Source organism: Chrysemys picta, chromosome 2, assembly GCF_011386835.1.
Source record: "Chrysemys picta bellii isolate R12L10 chromosome 2, ASM1138683v2, whole genome shotgun sequence".
Lineage (NCBI taxonomy): Eukaryota > Metazoa > Chordata > Testudines > Emydidae > Chrysemys > Chrysemys picta.
Genome location: NC_088792.1, coordinates 96,728,403 through 96,749,588, shown reverse-complemented (window position 1 = coordinate 96,749,588; position 21,186 = coordinate 96,728,403). Strand labels below are relative to the sequence as shown.

Below are 21,186 nucleotides of genomic sequence, written 5' to 3'. Positions count from 1 at the left end.
CTGTGCATCCGGGAAGCTTTGAAAGCTAGGTTCCAGAGTGACCAGGGTAACCTGTGACTATTACGTTTGTTTAAACAGAAGCTGAACCTGCCCCCATTTCTTTACCCAGTTAATGTTGACTATCCTCTCCAGTTACCAACCCCTTCCCCCACTTCCAACACACCTTTAAAAATAAAATAAATGAAACTTTGTTCATTAACACTGTTTTCTTTATTAAGGATTTCGCGGTAAAGGGTTGAAACTGGGATGCAGACTGTGGTGGGGAGCGGGTGTAGTGATGGAAAGGATGCTTCTAAACTCGAGGAATGACAGGCTCCTGCTCCTAGAGCGGTCTGCAGTGGTGGACTGGTTGTTTCAATGGAGCCTGCCACCCCTCCTTTTCGGGACTGTGTGTGTGGGGGATATGTGACTTTGTGGCAGGGGAGGGCTGTTACAGATCCCCTGCTGTGTGGCTCTGTCATCCAGTCTAAGGACCACTGCATAAGATCTGTAACCGCCCTCCCCCGCTACAAACTCACCTAGCCGCCCCCCCACAGAACATGAAAACCACCTCCCAGACTGACCAGTGTGCCTAGTGACTGCAATGTGTGTGTGACCTTCTGTCTGTACCCTGGTAAAGGTGACTGTGCTCTCCAATTACCAACCCCCTGCCCCCCCTTCAAATACACTGTCCTCTAAAAGAACATGACGGAAACAATAATTAACAGAAACGTATTTTTTATTAAGAACTACACAGTTGGGGATGAAACTGGGCCGGGGGCTTGGGTGAGGTGCATTTGGAGGGAAGGAATGGACGTATCAAATCTTTGGGAATGAGAGCCTTCTGCAATTTGAGCAGTCTGCAGGGGTGGAGTGACTGTTTTCATGGCCCCTGCCGCCCCTCCTTCTTGGGACTTTGGGTGAGGGGGGGATGGGACTTTGTGGCGGGGGAGGGCGGTTAGAGATAGAATGCAGCGGGGCTCTGTCCTCCTGCCTCCGGTCCTGCAGAACATCTACAAGTCGCCGGAGCGTGTCCGTTTGCTCCCTCATTAGTCCAAGCAGCGTTTGAGTCGCCTGCTGGTCTTCCTGCCACCACCTGTCCTCCCATTCGCTGTGTGATCACTGGTATTGCGACATGTTCTCCCTCCACTGGGTCTGCTGCGCCACCTCGACTCGGGAACAGACCATAAGTTCTGAGAACATCTCGTCCCGTGTCCTTTTCTTTCGGCGCCAGCCTCTGGGAGGGGGATGCCGGGGTAGCTTGGGAGACACTCGCAGCTGCGGGATGGGAAAAAGGGAGTGAATTCCTCAAAAAGATACATTCTTGCAAAAAATGAATATAGTCTTTCTCTGTGAATAAGACCATGCACAGTACCTATCACATGTGCACTCAGTACAAAGTCGAATTTGCTGTCTTCACCTTGAGTGCCTGGGGTCTTGCTGTACAGATCACACAAGCGGGGCCGGACAACGGAATTCTGCTAGCAGAATTTACTGTAAGCTTAATTTACAGCAGTGCCCTCCTTTCACGTTCCAAGCAATGCTCCTAGCGTTGGCCAGTTCCTGCTGCCGGTGATCCGGCTGGCATGAACTCTACCCGTCCTACCCCCGTCGCGGATGTCCCTGGGAAAGATCCCTGCACGCTGCCAGCGAACCGCTCAGCAGGAACGGTTCGCCTCCCCGGCCCCACCACGTGGCTATCCCCGGGAAAGATCCCTGCACGTTGCCGGTGAACCGCTCAGCAGGAACAATTCGCCTCCCCGCCCCCACCACGTGGCTGTCCCCGGGAAAGATCCCTGCATGCTGCTGGCGAACCGCTCAGGAAGAACGGTTCGCCTCCTCGCCCCCACCGCATGGCTGTAAACCGCCGGTTACAGTTATTTAAAGGAACAGGCAATCAGTCCCCATACTAAAATTCCCCTAATTCAAAGCAGGTCACCATGAGTGATATCACTCTGATGAGGATTACAGAGGCAGAGAAAGACTGCATGCTGCGTGAATGCCAGCAAACACCAGGGCTGTATGCCGCCATGCTTTGCCAGGCAATGATACCGGAGTACTTGCTGCTAGCCTGGCACGGAAAAGTTTCCTACCATTGAGGAGGCAATAAGGCCGCTCTCCCCAGGAAACTGATGCAAAGGCTTTCACACTACCTCCAGGAGAGCTTCGTGGAGATGTCCCTGGAGGATTTCTACTCTATCCCCAGAAATGTTAACAGACTTTTCCAGTAGCTGCACTGGCAAGAACTAAAAAGTTAAGCACCTAGGGCAAACTAATCATTAAAAACCCATCGCTAACATACCATGCCTATTCTATTCAAAATAAATGTTTAAAACACTTACCTACTGATGTTTCCCCGATTCACGGTCCGGGTTACCGCCTTGGGGGGGGGGGGTTGGTAGGGGATCTCCATGAGGGTGATGAAGAAATCCTGGCTGTCGGGGAAATCAGCGTTGAAAGCGCTGTCGACTGCCTCTTCCTCCTCATCTCCTTCCTCATCTTACCCGTCCGCGAACAGCTCCGAGGAAGCGGCCATCGACAATACCCCATCGTCAGAGTCCATGGACAGTGGTGGGGTAGTGGTGGCGGCTGCACCTAGAATGGAATGCAGTGCCTTGTAGAAACGGCATGTCTGGGGCTGGGATCCGGAGCATCCGTTTGACTCTTTGTTCTTCTGGTACGCTTGGTCTCAGCTCCCTGATTTTCACGTGGCACTGCATTGCATCCCAGCTGTATCCTCTCTCCGTCATGGCTTTGGAGATCTTCTCGTAGATCTTCGCATTCCGTCTTTTCGATCGCAGCTCCGAAAGCACGGACTCTACGCCCCACACAGCGATCAGATCCAAGACTTCCCGATCAGTCCATGCTGGGGCCCTCTTTCTATTCAGCGATTGCATGGTCACCTCTGCTGGAGAGCTCTGCATCGTTGCCAGTGCTGCTGAGCTCGCCACGATATCCAAACAGGAAATGAGATTCAAACTGGCCAGACAGGAAAAGGAATTCCAAATTTTCCCGGGGCTTTTCCTGTGTGGCTGGTCAGAGCATCTGAGCTTGGACTGCTGTCCAGAGTGTCAGCAGAGTGGTGCACTGTGGGACAGCTCCCGGAGCTATTAGCGTCGAATTCCATCCACACTAACCCTAATTCGACATGGCCATGTCGAATTTAGCGCTACTCCCCTCGTCGGGGAGGAGTACAGAAATCGATTTAAAGAGACCTCTATGTCGAACTAAATAGCTTTGTTGTGTGGACGGGTGCAGGGTTAATTCGAAATAACGCTGCTAAATTCAACATAATCTCCTAGTGTAGACCAGGCCCTGGTGAGCAGCCAGGAGATGATGATGGCTAGCAGCTGTACTGCACCATCTTCTGGCGAGCACCCAGGAGACGACGATGGCTAGCAGTTGTACTGCACCGTCTGCTGCCAGCCTAAGATGTACACGATAGATGGAATGGATCAAAACAAGAAATAAACCAGATTTGTTTTGTATTCATTTGCTCCCCCCTTCCCTCCATGAAATCAACGGCCTGCTAAACCCAGGGTTTTGAGTTCAACCCTTGAGGGGGCCATTCTGTGTGACAGTTGTTTGTGTTTCTCCTTGATGCAAAGCCACCCCCTTTGTTGATTTTAATTCCCTGTAAGCCAGGTCATCAGTCGTCCCTCCCTCCATCAGAGCAACGGCAGACAATCGTTTTGTGCCTTTTTTCAGCACAGACGCCATAGCACTGGGAACATGGAGCCTGCTCACATCACCATGGCAATTATGAGCACTGTAAACACCACGTGTATTATCCTGCAGTACACGCAGAACCAGAACCTGCAAAAGCGAAACCAGGCGAGGCGGCGACGGCAGCACGGTGACGAGAGTGATGAGGACATAGACATGGACATAGACTTCTCAGAAAGTACAGGCCCCGGCAATGTGTACATCATGGTGTTAATGGGGCAGGTTCATGCCATGGAATGCGAATTCTGGGCCCGAGATACAAGCACAGACTGGTGGGACCGCATAGTGTTGCAGGTCTGGGACAATTCCCAGTGGCTGCGAAACTTTCTCATGCGTAAGGGCACTTTCATGGAACTTTGTGACTTGCTTTCCCTTGCCCTGAAGTGCCAGAAAACCAAGATGAGAGCAGCCCTCACAGTTGAGAAGTGAGTGGCGATAGCCCTGTGGAAGCTTGCAATGCCAGACAGCTACGGTGAGTCGGGCATCAATTTGGAGTGAGCAAATCTACTGTGGGGGCTGCTGTGATCCAAGTAGCCAACGCAATCAAAGACAGTGATATTAAGGGCTGTGACTCTGGGAAATGTGCAGGCCATAGTTGCTGCAATGGGATTCCCTAACTGTGGTGGGGCGATAGACGGAACCCATATCCCTATCTTGGCACTGGAGCACCAAGCCAGCGAGTACATAAACCAAAAGGGGTACTTTTCAATGGTGATGTTTCACCAACATCAACGTGGGATGGCTGGGAAAGGTACATGACGCTCGCATCTTCAGGAACTCTGGTCTGTTTCAAAAGCTGCAGGAAGGGACTTTCTTCCCAGACCACAAAATAACCGTTGGGGATGTTGAAATGCCTATAGCTATCCTTGGGGACCCAGCCTACCCGTTAATGCCATGGCTCATTAAGCCATACACAGGCAGCCTGGACAGTAGTCAGGAGCTGTTCAACTATAGGCTGAGCAAGTGCAGAATGGTGGTAGAATGTGCATTTGGACGTTTAAAAGCGCGTTGGCGTAGTTTACTGACTCGGATAGACCTCAGCTAAACCAATATTCCCATTGTTATTACTGCTTGCTGTGCACTCCACAATATCTGTGAGAGTAAGGGGGAGATGTTTATGGCAGGGTGGGAGGTTGAGGAAAATTGCCTGGCTGCTGATTACGCGCAGCCAGACACCAGGGCGGTTAGAAAAGTACAGGAGGGTGCGGTTCGCATCAGAGAAGTTTGGAAAACAAGTTTCGTGATTAGCCAAGCTACGGAGTGAAAGTTCTGTTTGTTTCTCCTTGATGAACACCACCCCCCCTTAGTTCACTCTTCTTCGCTGTAAGCTAACCACCCTCCCCCCTTTGATCACCGCTTGCAGAGGCAATAAAGTCATTGTTGCTTCACATTCATGCATTCTTTATTAATTCATCATACAAATAGGGGGATAACTGCCAAGGTAGCCCGGGAGGGGTGGGGGAGGAGGGAAGGACAAGGCCAAACTGCACTTTAAAACTTATTGAATTCCAGCCTTCTGTTGCTTGGGCAATCCTCTGGGGTGGAGTGGCTGGGTGGCCAGAGGCCGCCCCACTGTCTTCCTGGGTGAGGAGGCTATGGAACTTGGGGAGGAGGGCAGTTGGTTACACAGGGGCTGTAGCCGTGGTCTGTGCTCCTGCTGCCTTTCCTGCAGCTCAACCATATGCTGGAGCATATAAGTTTGATGTTCCAGCAGCCTGAGCATTGACTCCTGCCTTCTGTCAGCAAACTGACACCACCTAGCATCTTCAGCCGGCAATTTACTCTCTTCAGCCCGCCACCTCTCCTCACATTCATATTATGCTTTCCTGCACTCTGACATTGTCTGCCTCCACGCATTCTGCTGTGCTCTGTCAGTGTGGGAGGACAACATGGGCTCAGAGAACATTTCATTCCGAGTGCGTTTTTTTCGCCTTCTAATCTTCGCTAGCCTCTGGGAAGGAGAAACATATGCAGCTGGTGGAGGAAAAAAAGGCAGAGTGGTAGTTAAAAAGACATTTTATAGAACAATGGGTACACTCTTTCATAGTAAACCTTGCTGTTAACATTACATAGCACATGTGCTTTCGTTACAAGGTTGCATTTTGATGGCTTCATCCGTCCTCCCTCCATGTGGCTAACAGTGGGGAACATTTCTGTTCAGCCACAGGCAAACAGCCCAGCAGGAACGGGCACCTCTGAATGTCCGCTTAATAAAACCACCCTATTTCAACCAGGTGACCATGAATGATATCACTCTCCTGAGGATAACACAGAGAGATAAAGAACGGATGTTGTTTGAATGCCAGCAAACACCAGGACCATACGCTGCAATGCTTTGTTCTGCAAGGATTCCCAACTACGACGTGCTACTGGCCTGGCGTGGTAAAGTGTCCTACCATGGAGGACGGAATAAGGCTGCCCTCCCCAGAAACCTTTTGCAAAGGCTTTGGGAGTATATGCAGGAGAGCTTTATGGAGATGTCCCTGGAGGATTTCCACTCTATCCCCAGACACGTTAACAGAATTTTCCAGTAGCTGTACTGGCCGTGAATGCCAGGGCAAATTAATCATTAAACACACTTGCTTTTAAACCATATCTAATATTTACAAAGGTACACTCACCAGAGGTCCCTTCTCCACCTTCAGGGTCCGGGAGCCCGCCTTGGGTGGGTTCGGGGGTTACTGGCTCCAGGTCCAGGGTGAGAAACAGTTCCTGGCTGTTGGGGAAACCAGTTTCTCCACTTCCTTGCTGTGAGCTATCTTCCTCGTCCCCAAAACCCGCTTCGGTGTTGCATCCTACTCCATTGACGGAGTCAAAGCACAGGGTTGGGGTACTGGTGGCTGCACCCCCTAGAATGGCATGCAGCTGCTCATAGAAGCGGCATGTTTGGGGCTGTGACCCGGAGCGGCCGTTTGCCTCTCTGTTTTTTTGGTAGGCTTGCCTGAGCTCCTTAATTTTCATGCGGCACTGCTGCAAGTCCTTGTTATAGCCTCCGTCCTTCATGCCCTTGGAGATTTTTTCAAATGTTTTGGCATTTCGTTTACTGGAATGGAGTTCAGCTAGCACGGATTCGTCTCCCCATACAGCGATCAGATCCTGTACCTCCCGTTCGGTCCATGCTGGAGCTCTTTTGAGATTCTGGGACTCCATGGTCACCTCTGCTGATGAGCTCTGCATGGTCACCTGTGCTGATCAGCTCGCAACACTGGCCAAACAGGAAATGAAATTCAAAAGTTCGCGGGACTTTTCCTGTCTACCTGACCAGTGCACCTGAGTTGAGAGCGCTGTCCAGAGCGGTCACAATGGAATACTCTGGGATAGCTCCCGGAGGCCAATACTGTTGAATTGCATCCACACTACCCCAAATTCGACCCGGCAAGGTCAATTTCAGTGCTAATCCCCCTGTCGGAGGTGGAGTAAAGAAATCGATTTTAAGAGCCCTTTAAGTAAAAAAAAAAGGGCTTCGTCATGTGGACGGGTGCAGGGTTAAATTGATCTAACGCTGCTAAATTCGACCTAAAATCGTAGTGTAGACCAGGCCTCAGTGACTGGACCCTTCCCAGATTCAGCTGGCTTCTATGCACATGGAATCCAAAGGCTGAGTTTGATTAACACATTCCTATGTGTTAGGGGGGTCTATTAGGGGACTCATCCACGACTGTAACAATGACATTTCAGCATCAGATCTAATCATTTCTCCTGGAGTCATCATCATTCACCAAGTAAATTCATAAATATATGTAAATATGTTTTGAAAAGAAGACAAATATTTTCTCTGAATTCCTTTTATTACAAAAAACAACAACCCCAGAACCAACTCTGCAGTAGTATAAGATAATCACTCGAACTGATGCATTAGCACTCTTGAGAGGTAGAGTGTTTTGAATCATTATTGTACAGTCAAAGTTCAAGGCCAGAAAGGACCAGAAAGGATCATCTAATCTGACCTCCTTCACACCACAGGCCAACAAACCCCACCAATCACCCCTGGACTGAGCCCAAAGACCTGGATAGACTAAAGTAGCACAGCCCTCAGGAGACTAAACTATTGTGTGCCATAGGTGGGACCAAATTGCACCCCTGTAAAACAGATGCTCTAATGTTTCCATTGAGTAGAACATAACTATACAATTACGCGTATTGGGCTGCATATCCATGGAGCCAGATGTCCTGTGAGGCCTTTTCACATAACAGTCAAGGAAATTCCATAGCCCCTAGGATTTCACCCTACATAATACAGTGTACCTTCACCCCAGGAATATTCAGCAGTGACCCTGATTAGTTTTAGCTTGGCTCTTTTTCCTTGCTATTTAAACTGAAATGTATTATGAGGCAAAAGTATGTAGAGTTTGGGGGTGGGGGAATGTAAAGGAAAACAAGAAAAGATATAGTTGTTCAGATTTAAAAGAGAACTTGTCTGAAAGCAATGTTATGCATGAGATTTGCTAGGAAATCCTTTAAACAAAAAAGCTGAAATAGCTTCTATCTTCCAAGTAAACATTTTCTATACTAATTGGTAAATATTCTTCCTTAAATTTAATTTTTTTTATATTTTGAACATTGACTCATGTTTTTCTTCATCTCTCGTGTGTGTTGTAATGGCATAGAAGTTACTTGACAATAAATTCCAAAAGTTAATCTACTTTCTGACCTCAGATGTTCTAAACATAACCTAATTAATTCAATTGCTTCAGATAAAATCAGAGTTTTGCATGGAGATTTTACTTCACCATACAGTACATATTTTTAATAAATTGCACCATAATATACCGGATAAAGGTCCACACACAGTTTTGTTCAAGCTGACAGGTCCTATTTTATTTATTAGTGAAAAAACCTTGCATGGGACTTCCTAATTTTAGACAGAAGGGTTTTAATGTTGTTTGGCTTATCCACATCTTTACATTTTCTGCCAGGTCAGCAGCTAAAGGACTTGCACTTTTGTACAAAACCTAATAAAATTATGGAAAATGACAGCGAAGAGAAAATTAATGCATTTAAAATGTATTTTATAGTCTAGCACAGCCCAAAGGGAAAAAGGAAAATGGGAAAATGTATGTAACAAAAAATGCAGGCCACAAGGCACAACAAGAAGTAGTATATTAAAAAAATGAATAAGTTACACAGACATACAGACCAGATACATGATTTGTGAACACAAGCATTTCTTGGGCTGCAGCTTCCTTGAATATAGTTGCCTCTGACCTATTGGAAAGTGGTTGAAGTCCAACCTAAGGTCTCAAGTGGAAAGACTGTGGTGTTCTCACCTCAGTCCCTAGAAGACAGTAGTCCTCATCACTAAAACCACATATAATTCAGAAAATTGGCAGTCCTTGTTCAGGAGAGACCAGGTCTTAAGCTGCTTGGAAATTGAACTTCCTCTCACCCTGAAGAGGGTGGGTTGTGTCAGATGAGGGTGAATCAACATGGAGAACTTTTACAGCCGGTCATTTTTTTTTTAACTAAAAACCCCAAAATGGACTTGTGCTTTCAGCTCTACTTACTCTCCTTTCCACAATCATTTATCATAGCTATTAATAAACTGTATCTATATATTTTTTCTATTTGAGATGTTTTAGGCTAATAGACAAAAGCCAGATGCACTTGTAAAATGGTATTTTAACTAGAAAATGAAACATGTGTGTGACAGTAAGAGACCTATAGCTGGAAAATAAAGCTCATTGTTTCAATGGCTGGAAACAAGTTAAAACCAACTGCTTGTTTCACTAGGGATTGGTGTTGGGGTTTATAATCTTGCTGTCAAAGTCACGTTGTTACTCTTGGATAATTTTCTCCCCAAATTATACAGTTTACTTCCTATTTCTGGCTACGTGCACAGTTCTACAGTAACAATCACCTGATGCATATACTCATAAGTCAAAGTGGTCTGAAATTTTCTGACAATGTTTTTCTGTCAGAAAATGCCAACTGTCAACAGCAAAATGTGTTTTTGGAAATATCCCGCCTTCAACAAAAAATTATTTCAAAACAAAAAGTGTTTTGATAAGGTCAAAATGTTCCATTTTGCCTTTTTTGGAACATCGTTCTGATTTTCCATTTGGACAAGACTTTTCATTTCATTTGTTGTAATACAGATCTATGATAAAATAGAATATAAAATGAAAAAAATGTCAAAATTGGAACAAAACATTTCAGTTTTGTCCACACTAGATGTTTCAATCAACTCAATATGGAATTTTTTGGCATTTGGGTTTGTGGGAAATATATTTAGTTAGTTAGTTCTATTCTGGAACGGAAGAAATTTCAAAATTGTTAAACTCCCACAAACTCCCATCTGGTACCCACACTGCATTATTCATAAATGGTTATCTCCTACCGGTCAAATGCTGTTAAAACAACCTCTTGTGCAAAACCCAAGTAAACGGGCTTTGGGCAAAAGACATAAAACGGTCTCCCACAACCTGGAAACTGCATACGGAATAACTGCATAGCCCCTGAAGATCCCCTACATGGCAGTTTAGACAAGTGGGTGGAACTGCTTGCAATTCACCTCCCTCTCTACCAGTCCACTCCTACCACAACACCAAGCCCTCCCTCTAGGCTGTTTCAGAGAAGGACGACACGAACAGCTCTAAGGTGCACAGGGATTGTGGTATTACCTTGTACAGCCTGCCCTCATTACACAGTGGAATCACAGTGTCCCTGCAACATCCATCACCACTATACTAATGGCCCTCAATCATTGTACGTTCAACCAGGATGCACAGCTACACAGGAGCAGCAGCCTGGCTCACACCTCATGTAAAAACTGATCTTTCCACTTTACTGCATTTTTTCCAAAGGGCAGGAGTCACCATTATTTCCCATTTGTTCTCTATAAAGCCTCCACCCAAAAGTGCATTACTGCAGCATTGTCATGGAAACCCCGAAGGCCGTAACTTTATTTAGGAAACACATTTAAAGACGTTTACAAAGCTCGCCTTGGATCAGTTCTGAGTAGAAATATTATTGTATAGTTAATTGCTATACATTTTCAGGAACAGCCATAGTAGAGCTCACTGTTGACTAGAATAGGCCATTACCAACTTTCTTCGCGCAGCATGAAAACATCATTCTAATTAGGAGGATACCAGAACCAGCTTTACGCTATCACCACAACTCATGCAAAAGCTGCTCTCCCGTAATAGGTCAGACCAGTTCTGGTCCCTGTACAACTGGGCCAACTATTTTCCTTTTACACAAAGGAATCTTAACAACATTGGAACTACCAGATCAGATCAGATCCAAAGCCTATCTAGTCCAATATATCCTGTCTCCAACAGTGGCTTGCACCAAATGTTTCAGAGGCAGATATAAGAACCCTGCAGTGACAAATGTGGGATAATCTCCCCCTTCCCCCCGCCCCAGCTCTCCTCCTGGTCTCTCAGGCCATGACTATACTATGAGCTAAGGATGTGATTCTTGTGCTCTCATACACATGCTTGCACACTTGCTCAAGCCACTGGGCACGTACTTGGCTCGGCTCAGACATGCCTCCCTTGCTGCTACCTGTACTCAGAGCTAGTGCAAGAATGTGTATCTGAGCAGGGGAATCACTCCCCTACCTCATAGTGTAGATATAACCTAATAGTAAAGATTTTGGCATCCAGAACTATCCTCAGTAACAAAATGTAACCACTGCTGGCAAGATCCAGCATACACTGTTAGGAATAAATATGAAACAGATATTTATTCAGGTACGTGACTCTATTAAGTTATCAAATAAGTGCATTCCTTACAACCCAACAGATTTCAGCCCAATTCCTGTGCACCAAAGCAACCTGGCATCAAATCACTCATCTCTTTTGGATAACAGTATTCCATCCTCGAATTATAAATATCATTTTTTTCTATATCTTGTATTCCTACATGGATTTGTTGATAAATAAAATTACAAAAATAAAATGTAGATTAAAAAATTTATCTTTTAGGGTGCTGGCTTTAGCCTTCCGCGTATACAAATATAATCCCACTGTCTCCCTCTTCATAATGGCCGTCTCAAGCATCTTTCCTTTCTCCTACCCCTCCATGTGCTGTTATCTCCCCTTGTTTACTCTCATTTTAATTAAATCTCCAATCCTATGATAGGACCTGCACAGGAACACCTTTTATCCATGACTTTGGTGGGACTCCATGAAAACATACAGGCCTCCGAAGACCCTGCGGTAGGATAAAGATCTTAGATTGCAAGCTCCTTAAGGCAAAGAATTCATCTTTACCTGTACTGTAAAGTTCCAGGAAAATCTACAGCACCATATGGGAGACAGTGTTTCTCGTGGGCAGAACACTGGTCGGAGACCTGGATTCTATTTCCAGCACTGCTGAGTGACCTTTAGCAAGCCACTGTGCCTCTGTTTCCCTATTTGTAAAATGGGGATAATGATGCTGACCTCCTTTGTAAAGTGCTTTGAGATCAACTGATGAAAAGTGCTGTATAAGAGCTATGTATTATATTACTACAGTAATAACAATAAATAAAAATGTATACTCACATATTCATGAGATTCCAGCACAGCTGTGGTCACCCCTGTATGAAATGGCCTCTGAATAAATCTTGTCAGTAGGAGCTAGATATTTTTCCAACCTCAAATCCCTCCTGAATGAGATGAAATTGTGAAGGCCTTAAGAATAAGCCTGCCCACACATTAGCAGCAAACCAAATCCCTTTTCATTCCTCCTACCCTGGAAGAACCCAAGGGATTCTAGAATTCTTCATTGTTGTTCTTTAGGTTTCAGTACCACTGAAAATAAGGAGAATCAGCATTCCTGTGCATGAATCCATCCTTAAAAATGTGTGTGTTAAACAGGTATTTTAAAACCAACATCGTGAATAATGTCACCATGCTGACTGCTGACATTTTAAGTGAAGTGTCAGACTTCTGGTCAAACCCTTCAGCATGATGAACAGGTACAGTGCAAGGCAAGTTTTTACCCTGCAGGGGGTTAAGCTTATGATGATCTAAAGAAAATGTTAACCACTTTACACCCATATATAAAAAACATTTGTTTCCAGACTGACAACCAAGGTATCAGCTAGAAGCCAAATAAAGCAGTCAAAATACCGAATGATGAAATGGAGCAAATGAAACACTACCAGAACATTTAGCATAGAATCAGTGTGAGATTCTATAAAGAAGACACAAACACTGTTCCTTCACTATAACATACTGTTTTAGAAGTAGAGCCCTACCAAATGCACAGTCCATTTTGGTCAATTTCACGGTCATAGGATTTTAAAAATAATTCATTTCACGGTTTCAGATATTTAAATCTGAAATTTCATAGTGTTGTAACTATGGGGGTCCCGACACAAAAGGGGACCAGCCATAGGGAGAGTCACAAGGTTATTGTAGGGGGGTCGCAGTATTACCACCCTTACTTCTGTGCTTTTGCTGATGGCAGTGCTGCCTTCAGAGACGGGTTTCCTGTATACCCAGGAGGTTTCCAGAGATGGGTCTGACCCGGCCCCAGGAGCAGCCCCTGCAGGGGAAGAGGAAGTCCCATCCCCCCCCAGCCCAGCTGGGACTAGCATCTGGAGACCAGCGCACGGTAAGAGCCCCCAGCCCTGCCCCTCCCTTACACTAGCCAGATTTCACAGGGGAGATCCGATTTCATGGTCCATGACACATTTTTCATGTCCTTGAATTTGGTAAGGCCCTATTTATAAGGTTAACACCAGAATGGGATTATATACTCTGGTTCAAAAAAATCTAGTGAACTGCACTGTATGGCTTCTATACCATTTATGTTGCCCAAACCTTATTACAGTACACAAATAACTTACCTCTAAGGAACATCTACTGCATGTGAGAATGTGTGCTGCATAACAACTTACTGCATTTTTCATCCCCAAAAAGCACAAATTGCTTTACAAATTTAAACTTGCATGTGAACTACACATAGGCATCACACCATCCACAACGGATATGCAGCTACCACTGCAGTGAAATATTTCAAATATTTAACAAATCACAGAAATGCTACCAACATTACTGACAGAAAGAGAAGAATATTGTATGGCACCTAACTGAAATGCAAGAAGAAATATAGTTAGGCCAGACAAATTATCCAGGTCACCAGAGTTAGCTCCCCTACTCTTAAAAAAGTGCGGTAGTAGCTTTTTAATAAGCAAAAGTGTTGAGGCTCATAATTTTATCTCTCACGTAAAGGGAATGCACCCCCTCCCCAACATCACAATAATTCTCCTGCACTGTGCTGGCATCCTGACTGAATAATGGTGCAAAGTAAAGAGCACCACCCACTGAATCATCAACTCCATTCCCCACGCTATACCACCTCTGTGTTCTTCAGAGGTGTCTCATCCAAATAGTGAGGACTCAGCTTCACCCTGCTTAGATTGTGGGATCTGGCAGGTTCATAGCAAAGGAGGTACAGCTGCAGGCCTGCATATATTTTGAGTTACACTAGGAAAACATACGGATCCAGCTAATAAGATAACTAAAACATCAGATGGAACCTACTGTCATGAAAGATGTTCGTGAGAGAACAAAGATAGAAACTGTAGCCCATCATTTTCAAACTACAGTTGGGCATCTAAACAAAGGTGGCCTGATTTTCACAGGCTTTTAATACCCATGCTCCAGAGACGTCAGTGGCAGCTGCAGGTGCTCAGGATCTCTGAAAATCAGGCCAGTTTTATTACACCGCATAAATGTGGTACTCACATCTGAAAAGGTTGGTTGTATCATTCCTAAAAACTGATCAGTTTGATTAAATGGATAGAATTGGGACAAGTGAGAACATTTGGATAAGTGTTTCCCAAGAGAAAATGGTGGAGGAGCAGAGTGAATCTAAGGAAACTTGGAAGGGAAGCCCAGAAAGACGTGGAAGGGGAAAGGAAAGACACAGGGCTCCAGCCAAGCACTAGTTACTGCTTTAAACATGTGCCTGGAACTGTATATATATATGCTAGCATAAGAGGGAAATGACCTCGAACAAATAAAATTGCAAAGCAAATGCTAAACACGTTTTTCTTCCCCACCTCATAGGAGAATATACAATTTATCCTACTACAGTTCTATTATTTACCTTCTGCATGCCCCATGCAATTGGGAAGTGAAACTGTTAAGTCTTAATGTCAAGATTTAAAGGAACTGTTTCATTTTGAGTTCAAATGCTTCAGTTTGGCAGTGGAACATCTGCTTCAAAGGATCCTGACATCTACTACAGATGCCCAAAATAATAGAAGTAACCTTAGACCATTACTGTGTACATTGTAAAACTGAGCATTCTTTGTATTCTGTATTCTTTCTACAGTGCTTGTCATCCAGGTGCAACCATGACATGGAGTTCGACAGTAAGAACTTTATTTCATCAGTGTAGTTGCCACACATCTTTTATTAGGCTGATAAAAACAACACTTGTTTCTTAGTATAAAGAAAGATGACTGAAATAGGTATACAAATGGGGGGGGGGAATGTTCAGAAAATTATGTGACAAATCAATCAAAAGACTTCATAAGTAGAGCATTTTTTTGTGTGTGTGTCACTGTAGGACTAAAGTTTAGTGTTGCAGTTGTTTTCTGATGAATGCCAACAAAAAAAATCTATTATAAATCATATGATTTTTCCATGTGTTTTATGGAGGTTTCTTAGAACATGAATAAAATAATAGTTGTAGTAAGAAAGGAATTCTCTCTCATTGCACGGTATTGTTAAATTATTTATATTTGGATTGAAAAAATGCCAACAACCCCCAATAAATAAAAAGCTGTTGAAATATTTTTAAAATTGGATCTTTTCTACAACAAAAATTATCCAAAGGATCCCATCATCAAAGGAAGGCAAAGTCTATTCCAGCAAAATTTACTGAATATGCTTATATTAAGTAATGAAAACCATATTGAGAAATTCCTTGTAATTAGTGGATAACAAATGCAAAGCACAAATCACAACAATAGCTCAGACCAAACCATGTATTAATGTGGCAAACAAACAGAATATTAAAAGAACAGAGTACTTCTCAAATTTACACATTCTGCATCTACTGTATTGGTCTAGAGACTAACTAACAATATATGGGTTGTTCAGGTGTCATGCTGAAGTCATGGTGAAAAAAATACCTTGACTGAAAACCACTACCTATCTTTCAAGCTCTTTTCTTGTGGGTTAACAGGAAACCACAGGAAAACTCAAATAATCAGTGAACCTGGACATATATTATTAGGTGGAATAGGGAAGGGTATTTTTGATATATTCATGCAAATATGGGAGTAAGTGAAAAAAGCTGCTGAATGGAGCTGAATCATCGAGAACTTGTAAGCAGCACATACTGAATATGATTTTGGTTTTCAAGAATATTTGCTACTTGGAAAGGCTAAAGAAGTTGAGTTTAATGAATTGATCTAACAGAAGTTCTGTATGCTAACAGCTTTATTATAACAGCTTAACAGGTGTGTTAGGAGATAGCAAGGTGAAGCATGCCTCTTCATCTCCCCCCTCAGCATAGCTACACAAGGGGCAATCCTAATGCTGCCTATGCACTGATTACGCATGTCCCAAAGAGGGAGTCTTAGGTGTGCTGGGATCACCATATGGACAACATTCAAGAAAGGGCATAAAATACCTGCTGTGAAGAGGTAGCAATTATTGCCTGTCAAACTCCTACCAGAGCCCAAGATAGCATTGTGCCTCTTTTCCTAGTGTCTGGACATTGAAGACACTTTCCCCCAGCTCACAAGAGCCACAATTTGGCCTTAAGTTATAAGTGGAGTTAAATAAAAGGGAGCATTTAACAGCTTCCTCTGCTTAGAGGTTGACAGATTGGAGATTCTAAATTCTGTGTTAGGAAATGGAGAGCAAACAGTGCCATAAGTGTTCTATTTTATTTCTACATAGAACATGGCGAACCAGAGAAATACATCAGTATTTTGGCAATCCATGACGCCAAAGGAAATACAGAGTTAAACGGTTGTCCTTTTAAGTGTATTGCTCAGCCCTTCATTCAACCTGTATAAACAAAGTAAAGTGCTTAACCTAAAATAGCCTGATTTGTCTTAACAAATTTTTAAATTGTTTTAGGAAATACAGAATTCAAGCAAAGCTATTTCACTCCAGGCAGAGACAAAATAGGCTTTGGCTTGCATGTAGAACACTATTGACTCCAACAAACTCCCAGGTTCTGCAGATTTTAAGAGAGGGTAGCATAAACGAGAATCTCTCAAATTAAAATCTCAGTAATGCTAAACTCAGCTCAGGTCACGTTAAATTTGGGCAAGCAGATATACTCATCTAGAAAGGGAGAGATAAAAATGAAATAGATAAGGCCTGTCACAATTCTTTCTATGGCATGAACAGGTATATTGTGATTATTGCAACAGAAATACCAGTCTCCACTTGTGCCCAAGTTTCCTTTGCCTTTCTTACAATAACACAGAGAGTGTACAGGATTATAGTCTCAAAGGTGCCACAGGAGACTCTGTTGCTTTTTACAGATCCAGACTAATACGGCTACCCCTCTGATACAGGATTGTAGTGAAACCCCATATTTTATGTGATGACTCCTTTTCAAGATTTAGTAGAGGAAATGGTAATGTTTAGTAATGCCCAGAATTTCCCAAGTTTAGGCATTTACATTTATTTTCCTCTCCTTATCACAAGACAATCTAGAAAGACTCTAGACTAACAGCCGAAGTGTGTCTCACAGAGGTACCGATTTACACCATCAAAGGCAGCAGTTCATGGGGCAGCAACACAAAGCGATAGCATTAGTAGATGTACAAGGAATCTCTCTGACTCTTTGGATTGAAGCCAATTTGTCCACGACTTTTACAATAACTGGATTGTTTTTATGGTGATGAATATCATTTTAACTTAGAAATTTTTTTTAAAAATGCTTCTGTATACCCATAGTTGGAATATACTTACAAATCAAACACTTTCCAGATGATTTTCGATGGATAAGTATTTCTAAGATTCATTTGGTTGAACAATTCAGAACTAATTCACTGGTCTAGCAAATACAAATAAAATATATCCATGTAAATCAAATACTAAACTCAAATATTAAGTTATTATTAATTTAACACACAATACTTAGCTCTTAGTGCTTTTCATCCATAGATCTGAAAGTTCTTTACAAAAGAAGTCAGTAACTTTATTCCTATTTTACAGATGGGGAAACTGAGGCACAGAGCAGATAAGTAGCTTGCCCAAGGTCACCCATCAGGCCGGTGGCGAAGCCAAGAATAAAATCCAGGTCTCTCAAGTCCCAGCCCAATACTCTATCCGCTATGCCACACTGCCTCCTTATTAGAGGGATGTGCTCTGACTGTAAAGTGACCTTTGTGGCTAAAAAAGTAAAACTTTTTGACACCTAAAATAACATGTACATTTTGACTACAGAACGCCTTGCAAAATTAAAACACCCCATTCATTGTACTTACGAATATATGACTTTCTGGGCCAGGTAAAACCATTTACCTATAGACCTGTCACCTGAATGAATTCCCTCCAGCAGTGACCAATATCTGATGCGTCACAGAAAGCTGGGAATTCTTTCCCAAATTCTGTCACAATCTACTATACTAGGGGACTGAGATGTGAGTAAAAATTATACAAGATGCTAATATATTACAGCAGCATTATCTCAATAGCCTTCTGTCCACTTGTTGATTTAGAAATCTAGAAATGACATGACAAAAGCAGAATAACATTAGGCAAGTTTACATAGAGCTTGTCTACACGGCGAGTTAGTGTGCATCAACTGGGATGTAAATTCTAGTTTGCACCAGCACATCAAATGCTAACAGTCCATGAGGACCCTTCTGGTACACATAAAAGTCCCTAATGTGCATTGACATAGCCCCATTTCAAATAGTACTATGTCAATTTACAATTGGGAACTTTTAGTGTCTGCCAGCAGGGTCCACATGGACAATCAGTATGCCACATGCTGGTATACACTAGAATTTACACACAAGCGGTTGAACATTAAAACACTATGCAGACAAGCCCATAACAGTTTAAATCAAATCTCCCATTGTCTGCCATATGAAGTTTATAGGTTTCATAGCTATTATCCAGTCACATTACAGTATTACATGCTATTCCCGAAACCCGAGGGATTAGAATGCCATAAGAGGACATTTTACAAAGGAGAATCTGCATTTCAATACCATTGGGAAAACTTTGAAAAAATATGGTGTCACTCAAAATAAAATCCTTTTTCATAGACGTCTACTACTTATAAAGGTCAATTTCTATTACTGTATATTATAGTCAAAGAAGAATGCTAAATCTAAGGCCCTGATCCTCCAATAAGCTTGATGCCATAGCCCTTGCACCCACACAAAGCTCATCATGGGATCAGAGCCTAAAATGAGACCTACCCTTGCAAGCTTTGGAGCTGTTTCTTAAGGATCTGAAAGTCCTCAACTCACACTGATGTGAATGGAGCAGAAGGCACCCAAACACCAGCTTCTGATTATTCAAAAGTAGAAATTGCTCCTGCTATCAAAAGAAGACGAACAGCGGGATCAAAATTGGTTTGTCTCTAAAATGGAAAAAAAAATAACTTCTGAACTGATGGAAAAACATATGGTCCACTACAAAGTTTGGACTAAGTTTATCTTCTGAACATGCCAAGTACTTATCTGTGACATAGTTAGCAAAGCTAAACAGGGTAACCTCTCTGTATTCTCACTTGGGCCCCAATTCTGCAAAAGCTTATGCGAATGCTTAACTATGAGCACACGATAGTCCCATGGAAATCAAACTACTCACACGTTTTAAGTATGTACATATGATTTGCAGGATTGGGGCCTTCTTTGCTTTTAAGAATCCTTTCAAAAATAATTTAAATTCATTACTACTGAAGTATTTTTTCTGTTTTAAGAAGATTATGGACTCCATCAGCATCTTATTATTCTAACTACTGTAGGAAACTTTACTATTTATTAACAATAGAAGGCCCCGGTTTAAGATAGCACTACAGCACATGCTTAAGTTCATCCCTAATGATTTCAATGGGACTCTAGTACAAACTTACGGTTAAGCAAGTACTTATATCTCCTGAATAGGGATACTTTCTTGAATCAGGCCTGATGTGCTCCCATTTTTCAAAGAATTTTCTAATTGGCAATTCAACCTTCTTTATACCATAGAAGGAATAATTTTTTTAGATTATTTTCTATTGGAGCACATTCAGTTCAGAATGCATGCACACACATCATATTTACATGTCAGCAGTGGCTTATGAGTGAAAAGCTCAGAAATTAATCTTCTCCATTCATACATGTTAATAAACTGAACACAAGTTTCTCAATTACTAATTTTCAGGACCACAGAGGCCAAAAAGGAAATACAGGCATCCAACAAAACTATTTTCAGCTCTTGGGAACACAAATTCACCAAGGAAAATACTTTGAAAAATGTTCAAACATACAGGTGCACAAATTAATTCAGATGGAGGAAAAAATTGTATGCATGCATACGTACTCTCTATCAGTATTGTACTTCAATTTCTTTTAGGCCCCAATCATGCAAACTGTATCATAGAATCTCTATGGATAGTAATTCCATGCTCTAATAATAAGAATATAGCAGTAGGGACTTATTACCTGACCAGGATGGTGACCGTGACTGTGAAATGCTCAGATTAGAGCGGCTATAAAAATAAAAAACTCAATAATAATGGGGGATTTTAATTATCCCCTTATTGACTGGGTAGAATCATAGAATATCAGGGTTGGAAGGGACCTCAGGAGGTTATCTAGTCCAACCCACTACTCAAAACAGGACGAATCCCTAGGCAGATTTTTGCCCCAGATCCCTAAATGGCCCCTCAAGGATTGAACTCACAACCCTGGGTTTAGCAGGCCAGTGCTCAAACCACTGAGCTATCCCTCCCCCCTCACCTCAGATGGGATGCAGAGATAAAGTTTCTTGAAACCTTAAATGACTGCTTCTTGGAGCAGCTAGTCCTAGAACCCACAAGAGGAGAGGCAATTCTTGATTTAGTCCTAAGTGGAGCAAGATCCAAGGATCTGGTCCAAGAGGTGAATATAGCTGAACTACTTGGTAATAGTGACCATAATATAATTAAATTTAACATTCCTGTGGTGGGGAAAACACTACAGTGGCCCAAAACTGTAGCATGTAATTTCAGAAAGGAGGACTACACAAAAATGAGGAAGTTTAGTTAAACAGAAATTAAAAGGTACAGTGCAAAAAGTGAAATCCCTGCAAGCTGCATGGAAACTTTTTAAAGACACCATAACAGAAGCTCAACTTAAATGTATATCCCAAATTAAAAAAACATAGTAAGAGAACCAAAAAAGTGTCACTGTGGCTAAACAACAAAGTAAAAAAAGCAGTGAGACATAAAAAGGCATCCTTAAAAAGTGGAAGTTAAATCCTAGTGAGGAAAATAGAAAGGAGCCTAAACTCTGGCAAATGAAATGTAAAAATATAATTAGGAAGGCCATAAAAGAATTTGAAGAACAACTAGGCAAAGACTCAA

The 21,186-nt window shown here is 42.8% G+C and overlaps 1 protein-coding gene and 1 long non-coding RNA gene across 10 annotated transcripts in view; both read right to left on the bottom strand.

Annotated features, from left to right (window-relative positions):
* Nucleotides 1-21,186, bottom strand: part of SUGCT (succinyl-CoA:glutarate-CoA transferase) — a 488,382-nt gene that overhangs the window by 331,362 nt on the left and 135,834 nt on the right. The window lies entirely within an intron of this gene.
* Nucleotides 701-19,862, bottom strand: LOC135981415 (uncharacterized). Its single transcript, XR_010598407.1, has 2 exons — nt 2,322-19,862; nt 701-1,257 (listed from the first exon to the last, which is right to left on the bottom strand). It is a non-coding gene; the product is annotated as an uncharacterized LOC135981415 (long non-coding RNA).